Source organism: Cupressus sempervirens, chromosome 1 (genome assembly GCF_028749045.1).
Source record: "Cupressus sempervirens isolate cs-2001-9-10 chromosome 1, ASM2874904v1, whole genome shotgun sequence".
In the NCBI taxonomy this organism is placed as follows: Eukaryota; Viridiplantae; Streptophyta; class Pinopsida; order Cupressales; family Cupressaceae; genus Cupressus; species Cupressus sempervirens.
In genome coordinates, this window is record NC_143118.1 from 793,711,208 (window position 1) to 793,721,713 (window position 10,506).

Genomic DNA, 10,506 nt, shown 5'->3' on the forward strand with positions numbered 1-10,506 from the left:
TAATTGAATGGTTTAGAATGTGTGTGTGGCATGTGATTCAATCCATTGAAAATATTCATCCTTGAGGGAACTCCAAGTCCCAAAAGGGGATGCCCATGAATAAGGTTGTGTGTTTCTTGAAGGGATCAAAACCAAGATTAGGCTTCCCAAATTCTCAATAGTTTAAAGAGGAATAAAAAATAATGATCAAGAATCCCAAACAGTTTGTAATCCAAAGAGAAATCAAAAGAAAGGATTAGGCATCCCAAACTATTAGCAATCCAAAGAGGGATCAAAAAAGAACAACGAGGATCAAGCCCTCCAAATTATTAATAGTTTGATAGAGGGATCTAGGAAACTAAAAACATCTAATGATCAAAGAGTGTGTGCATACAAGTGAGCAGAGTGTATGCCCCCATGTTAAATAAATTGAAAATTCCTTAACATGAGAAATAGCTATAATGATAGCATGCATGCACCTACTAGAAACATTTCCATTGTGAAATGGACCAAAGAGAGAATGCTTCAAGGGAAATGAACACATTATAAAAAAGAGCACAACAAGGATCTAATAATTTTTTGATAATTAGTATGATTATATGATAATATGTAATACTTTATCAAGTATGAAATGTCATCATTCCCCCAAAGGAAGCAAGTCTACAAAACGGTGGAGTAAAAAGAACATAAGAGATACAAAGAAGATTCTTTTGGACACACTACATGGAGACCAAAGATAATTGGTACTACCATGATGCAAGCATCCAAGTAGACTATAGAAGGGCATGTGTACAAATAATAGCACATATACAACATAACATGTAACAACATATATAAGAAGAGACATACAAATAGAAGAACATGTACAAAATATTCGATTACTTTATCATTTTTTGCCATTTGAGAAATAAGAATCATCTAAAATAATCTAGACAAAACATTAAAAAAATACAAACATACAAAGACTACCATGGTAGAGAATTCCACTTCAAGCATGCACCCCAACTCCCTCACCCCCCACCCTCATTCTGTATCATTGGGGAAATGAGGGAAAATTGCAAGAGGATCAACATCTAACATAGTAGGAACCACAACCATATCCAAGCAAGTACCTAGTTGGATTTGTTGTGCTCAGTGCTAGGAGTAAGTGTTAATGGTTAAAAAATATGTTAGGCAAATCAAAATCCATATCAATATTTTCATATTCATCATCAATAACATGCATATTATCATATTGATGCTTCCTAGTGGTAGTTTTTTTTTTAGACATTGGATTATGAAGGGATTCTCTTTAGATTCAGAAAGTGTTATAACATTGGGCACTTGGTGGCTCAATGTGATATTCAAAGGGTTAAGAGTAAAAAATTCTCTTCTTGGTGGAAGGAGAATTATATTGAATATTATATTTTTGCTAAGAATAGTGTCATCTAGATTATATATAAGGTTTCCATTGAGCCTATTGGTTCTTTGACTCTTGCTAATTTGGCTAAGGCTACCAAGTTACAGTGGGTAATGATGTAGCTGGTAAGGATGTTATTGATGTTTTTGTTAGTGGTGTCAATTTTTTTACCAATGCTAATTCTATTTATGTTGATACTTGTGTTGTTAGAATTATGGCAATTGACTCTATCAAGTCAATTGGTTTGAATATTGCTAGTTTTTATCTAGATTGTTGGAACTATTTCAATTGGTGTTAGGTCTACTCCAATAGGTGGTGGAGGTATTTCTCCCAATGATTTCTCTATTTTTGTTGATTGCATTGTTATTGAATTTTTTATTTCTAGTTATGTCCAGTTGGTTGGATCTTTTTTTGTTAATTTTATAAAGTTGGATGGATATGTTGTTGGTTTTGTCCAGTGTGTTAGATCAGTTGTGGTAGATTTTCTTTCTCTAGAATCCCAGGAGGATATATCATTGGTTGAGGAGGGGTGGAACTCAGTAATTAGAAAATACTATAATAAACCCTCTCCTCCTTTTGACATGAACTTATGCCCCCAAAACAAGGGATGTAAAGGGAAATCTTAGTATTTTCCTTATTTTTAGTTGTTTGAGGGGTTTCTATCCCTTGGAGAAGATTAAGCTTTCTCTCTTTCCTTATTTTTATCTATCAGTCCCTCTTGGTCACTTCTTGTGGGGGACCTCTATGGCCCATGGTTTTGGTTGTTGCAGTTCTCTTTGCAGTTCTTCTTTTTTTTATGCCTAATTGAAAATATTCTTGTTGTGAAGTTATAAAAGGTTTAGGGGTCCCTTCAAAACATATTATTGATTTAATCTAAAACATATATATTATCATTAGAACCTATAATATAATCATCAATAGTATCTTCCTGATCAAGATTAACAAAATCTAAGACACAAATAAAATCATCATTTTTATCCATTGTACACGTTGTTGGTATAATTAACTTCCTCTAAAGGCTCAAGCATTGGTTGATCAAAATAAAGAAAAGTTTGAGAACAAGATGTTGTTTGAAAATGAAGAGCATGGTCATTGGTTGTATCTTGATGGTTCTTGTGATTCTTACTAGCATATTGATTGTGAGTAGTCTTATTATATAACTTGAAGGATTAGGATCAACTGACATAGGTTCCAAAGAGGAGACAACTATGGGTTGAGAGATGTTGTGCAAAGGAAGAATAGGTTAGGTAGGTAAGATAGCAATGAGAGGATTAACCTTAGTAAGGATAAGCTCAAGAATCTTATCTAATTTGCATCATTGATAATATCGATAATTATGATTAGGGAACTAGGTGGTTTTTGAGGAAGAGAAGGCCAGAAGAAGTATATTTCAGCACAATCTTGAGGATGTGAAGGTTTATAAAGAGAATGATTAATAGTGAAAAATTTCTATTGCAGAGAATTTTAATATAGTTATGTATAGGATAAGCTACAACTTGCATGGAAGAGAGCTACAAAATTTCAAGCTTAACTTGAAATTGATCAGAAGTGGGAATGACAACAAAGGTAGTAAAAAAAACCTTACTAGAAAGGGTCATAGGAAGAGAGATAGAACATTGCATGCAATAAAGGAAACCATTACAAGTTTCATAGGTATCCTTATGCAATCACTTATTAAAATTACTCTTCTATGATAACATTCACAAAGAATGAGGGATCAATAAAAACTTCATGGGAAAACATATGAGAAACCCTAGAAGCAATATAAAGATGACCTTTATGTGCTTTAATCATCTCAGAATGATCAAAGCTAATATGAAATGAAGATTTAGGTTTAGGAACAAGTGAAATCAAAGATTAATGTTGAGATTCAATATGATTAACTTCTTCTTCCTTGTCATCATAACTAACACAAGAAGAAGGTTGATTAATGACATTTGTAGAATGTAAAGGTATAGAGTTAGTGTAAATTTGAAAATTTTGATTAGGAGGTGTGACAGATTTATTCATACTATTAAACTCAACATGAACAAATATAGCATTAGAATCAATAAGGTCTTGAATAGAATTCTTCAAAGCATAGCACTTTTTAGTATCATGGCCAAATTGAAAATGGTATTGACAAAAAGAATTTTGATGAAATGACTTATACATTAGTTTTATAGTGTTGATAGGATGGATATGAGGAAGTTCAATACTATTAGCATTAATCAACTTTGATATTACCACATGCAAAGTTTCAGATTAAGTAGAGTATTTACAATTAGGATGATTAATAGTGGAAAAAGTAGTTGTACCTTTAGATGTAGGGGCCACTTGATCATCTACTATATTTTTTGTCTTGTTGATTTTGATGTAGGTTTTAGGATTAGAAAACTTTTTTTGATGTCACACCTATCAACAGTAACAGGATCTACAGGAACAATTCTCTCAATCTATCTCACTTGGAACTAGTAATGGTGAAGCACTCCACAAAGATGTGAGAATGAAGTATACCTAGTAAGAAGAATCTTATCTATAATGTATTTTTTTATAAATTATGATAAGTAATGCATTGAATATCTTTATCAAGCATAAGATAAGATATTTGAACATACAAATGTGTGAGTATACCAATAAATTCACTAGTCTTTTCTTTAACGTTCTATTTTCATATCTAATTGGTTAAAGAAATTTGAGGATCAATATTGTTTTGAAATTTTTGAATGAAGGAATTAGAAAGTATTTGAAAGTAATGAATATAATAAGGGGGTTAAAGAGAATCATAGGATCACTACCATTATAAGTCTCAAGATAAGGTATCTTCATGTGTTGTAGGATAACAACACGAGGATATCTAAGGAAAGGGGATTGGAAATGTCACACATAGGGATGTTGTAAGTTTAGATTGAGTGAATTGAGCCACTTGTTATTGCAAAGCAGTGACATTTTAAGACAAGCTACTAATGGTGGGATTAGAAGATGCAATAGTAGGAAGACACATTAGATGTGTTAGAAAAGTTGTTATAGGAAGAGAAGGGGATAGGAAGAGATGTTTTTGGGGGATTGAAATGTTAGGGAAGACAATTGGAAGACATGAAAGGTGCAACATTATATAAAGGTAATGAAGAAGGTATAGAAGTAGGAGGAATACTCATGGGAAGTGTGGGGTTAGGTAGATCATTACCAAGAGGATTAGAGACTTGTGTAGAATTCATCATAAGGTATATGTGGTAACACTAGGAATGGAAGTTTAAATAGGAAGTGAAGGTTAATTGGTTTTGGAATGAGTATGTATTAAGTCTTGAGAACATTTCATCAAAGGGTTAGCATAAGTACTAATAAGGTGAGATATACCACACAAAATTGAAATGTTTTTATCTTCATGATTAATAATTTTCTTAATAGCCTCAATAATGAAAACACTATCAATATTTTGATTCTCTTGCACAAGTCAATTTTCTAATGTATCAAAGTTATGTGCGAGCTTGTCAAATTGGGAAGGAACACTTTAACTTATCATAGGAAGAGTGAGAAGAGTCATTTTCCATGCTAGGAATGAGATCTTGAGAGAAAATGTTGGTATCATCATGGGTCCTAGTAAGGAAAGATGAATCATGATCAAAAGAACCCATAAGTCTATAGCTTCTCCTAACAGGAATACTATAGGTTAGAACTAGTATAAGAAATCTCATAAAAGTGGAAATCACTAAAGGTGACTATAATTAGATCTAAACACAACCAATATGTAATGAATATCAATGTAAAAAGGAGCATAAAAATATAGAGGTCTAACTTCACAAGGTGGCCAAATCTAACTCCACAAATCACACAAGGAAGCAATCTAACTCCAAGATCAAAAAGTGGATATTCATCAAGTTCACCAAAAGAAGGTAAACACCCATTGCAAAGAAACAATATAACTCCAAAAAGAAAGGGGTGCAAGTCAAATTCACCAAAATATTTAGGTGAAAAATGAAATTTATGAATTAATGTAAACTATGTGAGTTGAATTCATTAACAACACACTTTCGCACTAAGTCATTCAATACTAGAGAAAGAGGTGGTTCCAAATATAAATCTCAATAAAAACCAAGTTAAATTAGAAAAATTCAAGTAGGATGAAGAGATGGCAATAATTAACCCAAATTATCTCAAGGGAGTATGCAAGAAATTCCTCTTTCATGCAATATTCATTAGCATCAAGATGTACAATATGAATGTGAAATTGAACTAATTGATTTAATGAAAAGAGTAAAATAGATCTAGGCATTAAATGTAAGCAATCAACCTTATTAAAATATAGAAATAGTTCTATTCTAAGAGAAAAAATAAAGGATGAACCAATTGCCTTGAAATATGCAAGAGAAGATACATTTTTACTCCAAAAATAGTTTGCAACTATAATTATAACTATGGATATGTGAGTCGGACAAAAAACACTATTTTTTCCCAAAACTCCAAGAATGTGTCAACCTTGAGGAAAAGTGTCTAGAAGATTTACAACATGATGGACATATTCCCAGGGAGTTGTAGAAAAATTGACCCAAGTTCTCTAGAAAGCTCTCGATCAATAGTTTTTGAATTTGTAGTCACAATTCATATATCCTCTTGCGTATAAAAAAAATTGGTTTTTTTTGTTTGGGGTGGGGGGGTTCCTTGTTCAAGCCCTAGATTGATAAATAAACCTTGAAATGAAATGAAATGTAAAGTATGAAATAAAGAAAGACAAATGTAAATATTCACCATGCTTGATGAAACCCTTGTCAATAAGAATTTTGTAATGCCTATGCGTTGTCAATGTTGGATTTGCAATGAAGGATGTAGGAAATCTCCACAAATGCAATGGATATATGAAAACCATATCATGGAACCATGGATGTAAATGTACATCAAAAGACAAAGAAGAAGAATGTCACAAAGTAGATCTCCTCCCTTGATGGTCAACAAAATGCTAGATATTGAAGAGGAAATGCTCACAAAGGATCCTTGAATCTTGAATGAATGCTTGAAATACCTTAGGAAATATACTAACTTTAGTGCTTGAAATTTCTTAAGAGATCATGCATGTGTATGTTCATGATGATGTGAAAATGAGGTTCCTGGAATTCCTTTTATAATATTTTTTGGGTACAAAAATAAAGTTGTTAGTGTAAACACCTATTTACTATTTACACTTACTTAAGTTTACTTAGGTTAATGCATTATTTTATTATTTATTTTGTGAGACACTTAGGAGTTTGTGTACCTTTATGAGTTGTCATGTTGACAACACAAAAGTATGCAACTCTATTTCAGCACATGGTGTCTACAACACTGAAGTTTGCATCATTTACTAAGTTTTCATGTTGACAACATAGTTATTCGCACTCCCTTTTTAGCAAATTTTGTCTACAACATAAATTTGCATGTTACACCCTTGTAGGCTTATTCTCTCATCATCACACTTACTTATGTTCTTAATGGAGGATAACCCATATCTGGTGGACATACGCCTAGTTGTATGACTTATCATGTAGCTAATTCTTAGGCATTCTAGATGCATCTCAGAGGCCTTTATATACAGGCACTCCTAATTTACTTTAATGCATATTGAATCAAATACATATCGATATTCTGATCATACTCCTTTCTGGTCTACAGTTGTGCTTTTTTTTGAGTTCTTAGTTCTAGGGTGAATTTTTCCCTAAGACAAATTCTTACATGGTATCAGAGCTTGGAGAATTTCTCTTCACATAGTCATTTGAGACTATTGTTGCTTCAACACCTCGACTCAAATCTAGAGTACTGCAAAAATTAGGAGCATCTAGAGTCAAAAAAGACCTTGTCATTGTGTCTGGAATGTCGATTCAGTGCAAATCAGGTATAATTTTAGCTACCCTAGGCCAAAGTCAATCGTGAGGCAAAAATTATTTTCAAATTAGAACCCAAAGGCCTTGATTTGCAACTTAGGTATGGTCATTTTGTAGATCTAATTAATTATTTTTTCAGGTCTATGATTTTTTATTTCTCTACATTTTTTAGATAGGGTTTTAAAAAAAAAATTAGGCCAGTGGCCTTGCAGAGAAATATTTTTACAGGTATTGGGTAGTCACACCCTAGCCTTGTATGGTTGGTAAAATATTTTTTGTACAACAGAGAATATTCCAAATTTTTGGCCAAGACCCAGCAGCAGCACCTCTGCATTTCACAGCATTGGATTCAACAAATTCCAACCAGCACTCAAGGTCCAATCGGCAAACCCACCCTCCTGGTGTCCATGTCCACTAGCGGCTATATTTCAATCGTCGATCACAAGCTCACCAACACCCTTTTATTTTCTTCTCGTGAGGTTGTGTTTAAAAACATCATTTTGTTTGATACCCCATGCATGTGGGACTAACAACCCTGCCCCCCGCCAACCTTTGAGTTTGCAGCCTGCACCAAGGATAATCCAGTGATGATTTTTGGTTTCACAACCACCTACCTATGACCATGCCCGAGACCATCTTTGAACCTCTCCAGCCTTGTACATTTGGATTTTTGACATCGGGCTTCTTTGTTCCAGCTAAGGCACTTTCCGCCCATCGACATCACAAAGTTTGAACTTCCAATGACCACAAAGTAGCCTCGACAGTAGCACTGAGTTCTTCGGCCAAGTGATGTCTCAAAACACCAACCCACAAACAAGATCCAACAATCACTAGTCTCTAGCCCAATCATCATTTTTTGGCGACATCCTTTACTTTCATGGTGTCAATTTATTCTGATATAGTCAATGAAATTTTTTCTCTCAGGTAGTGACACATCATCAGCTGACTCAGAGTCCCAGTTAGTAAGGCCCAACTGCCACTTATGCATTTTTGTATGACACATGTGCATCCATACTTGTTTTGCCACATCATTGACTATACGGTCCAATCAGCGTGCTACATCATCCTGATAGACTATTTGACGATCATTTCTAAAGATTTTATAACTAGTGTGATAGTCATTTGACTATCAAATTTATGCATGCAGTTTCCTGCCCAGACCCCTCTCCAAATTGCTTTTTTATTTGGCAGCCTAACTTTGCGAGCCCATAACTTGGTCATCCAAACTCCAAATCAGGTGCAATTTATTTTGATTTGGGGTAGAATTTCTTGAACTTTCCAATCGTGGTGTTTTTTTGGTTCTGGTGCAAGGATTTTTTAGAATTTATATTTTTTGACGATTGTACCTATTCAATCCTACATTTTAGAACTTCAAATGCTTTGTATGGGCTCATCTGGACATGAAAACAAGTTTCATTTTTTTTAAAGTGCATTATTTTTTGTCTACTTTCCATATCTATAGTCAAATTCTAGGGTTGTGCCGACAAAAATCTCACTTTTAGAATTAAGGATTTTTATGCATTGTATAGCTTTGATTACTTTTCAAAATTGTTGGACATCTGAGCTACAATGCTTAGTGTAAGATTTGGGCCTCAAAAGGTAGTAATAAAAAGGAAAAATTAGAAGTCCACTATGTATATTTTGACAAGTGGCCTATTGTACATGCACTACTTATAAAGTGGCAAAAGCATCTTTTTTGGGGGGGTCTTTTGATTGAGTGAAAAGGAGGGTTGTACTGTATTCTTGTGTCTCTCTTTTGTGCTCTTTTCAATTTCTACATCATGGGTTCACCTAAATTTCCACTTCTAACTTCACATAATTATTCTACATGGAAAGATATTGCATGGAGTAGATTAATGGAAAAAGGTTTAAGTCTTTATGTTGATGGAACAATTCCCAAACTCACTGATGCTACAGCACTCATTGATTGTCAAAAACAAGACCAACATGCTTTAGTAATTATCAAGAATTGTGTACATAGAGATCTCTTCTTCCACATTTCTAGTTTCAAGGAATCCAAACCTACATGGGACAAACTTGAATCATTGTATGGTAAGGTAGATGAGGAAAAGGGATTTTAGATTGAGGATGATCTCCTTCTATTGAATCCAAAGAGCTTTGACATAATTCAGGATTATATCAACAAAGCCAATGAGTATAGAGCACTACTTAAAGATTGTGGAAATCCCATGAAGGATGAGAAGTTGATTCATCACATCCTAAAGAAGCTACCTTTAGAGTATGCCTTCTTTGTTTTGATTTATAATACTCATAGGTTGACCATGGGAAGTGCTTACCAGAAGCCTATATTTGATGAATTTTCAAAGATGTTGATTTTTGAACAATCCCACTTGATAGACTTGGTACTTCTCACGACATCAAAGACCAAAGCATTGGTGGCTAGTGATGAGCACCAATCAAGTCAAGGAGGGAAAAGTTCTAGCAACAACAACAAGAAGCAGTAGAAGCAGAAATCACAATCTAAGACACATCAATCATCCTCACAACAAGGCAATTCTTCTTCCAATAAGAAGGGAAGTAATGAAAAGAAGGATAAATTTTTTTGTGCATATTGCAAAAAGCCAAATCATGATGAGCATCATTGCACGAATAAAAGAATCGATGAGTTGGAAAACCTACTAAAGAAGAAAAAAATTCAAGTACCAAGTACTTCCAAGGATTCAACTCCAACCTCTTCAAAGGGAAAATGGCAAGCACTTATGGAAAATACAAGTTCTTCAACAGAATGGATACTTGACTTAGGTGCCTCCTACCATATGGTTTCTTCAAAGGGAGACTTTTCTTCATTGAAGCAATCATAGGTACCACACATCTTTGTGGGAGATGATACCAAAATGGAAGTTGAAGGGAAAGTACATGTAGAAATGGAAAATGGGGAATTCAAGGATGTTCTCTATGATCCAAACCTTAGCGGAATAAATAAAACTAGCTATTAAATTATAGGACTTCACTTAACATTATTTATCACTTTTTTAGAGTACATGCAGAAATCAAAAATGGTGCTTTTTTATATATTATATGGTGAAATCCATCAAAATTATTGTAATAAAATCAATGCTTAAATTGTTGAAAGGATTCAATGTGAAACAAGATACCAAGAGGGGGAGTGAATTGAGATCTTAAACTTTTACTTACAAAACTAAACTACTTATTTCATACCTAATTCATCTCATATCTTTGATCTAACATCAAAATTGTAATGTTGAATTGTAAATGAAAACATCATATCCATGAAAAGATTCAACACATAACACAAATGATTTGGTTACCCAAAAA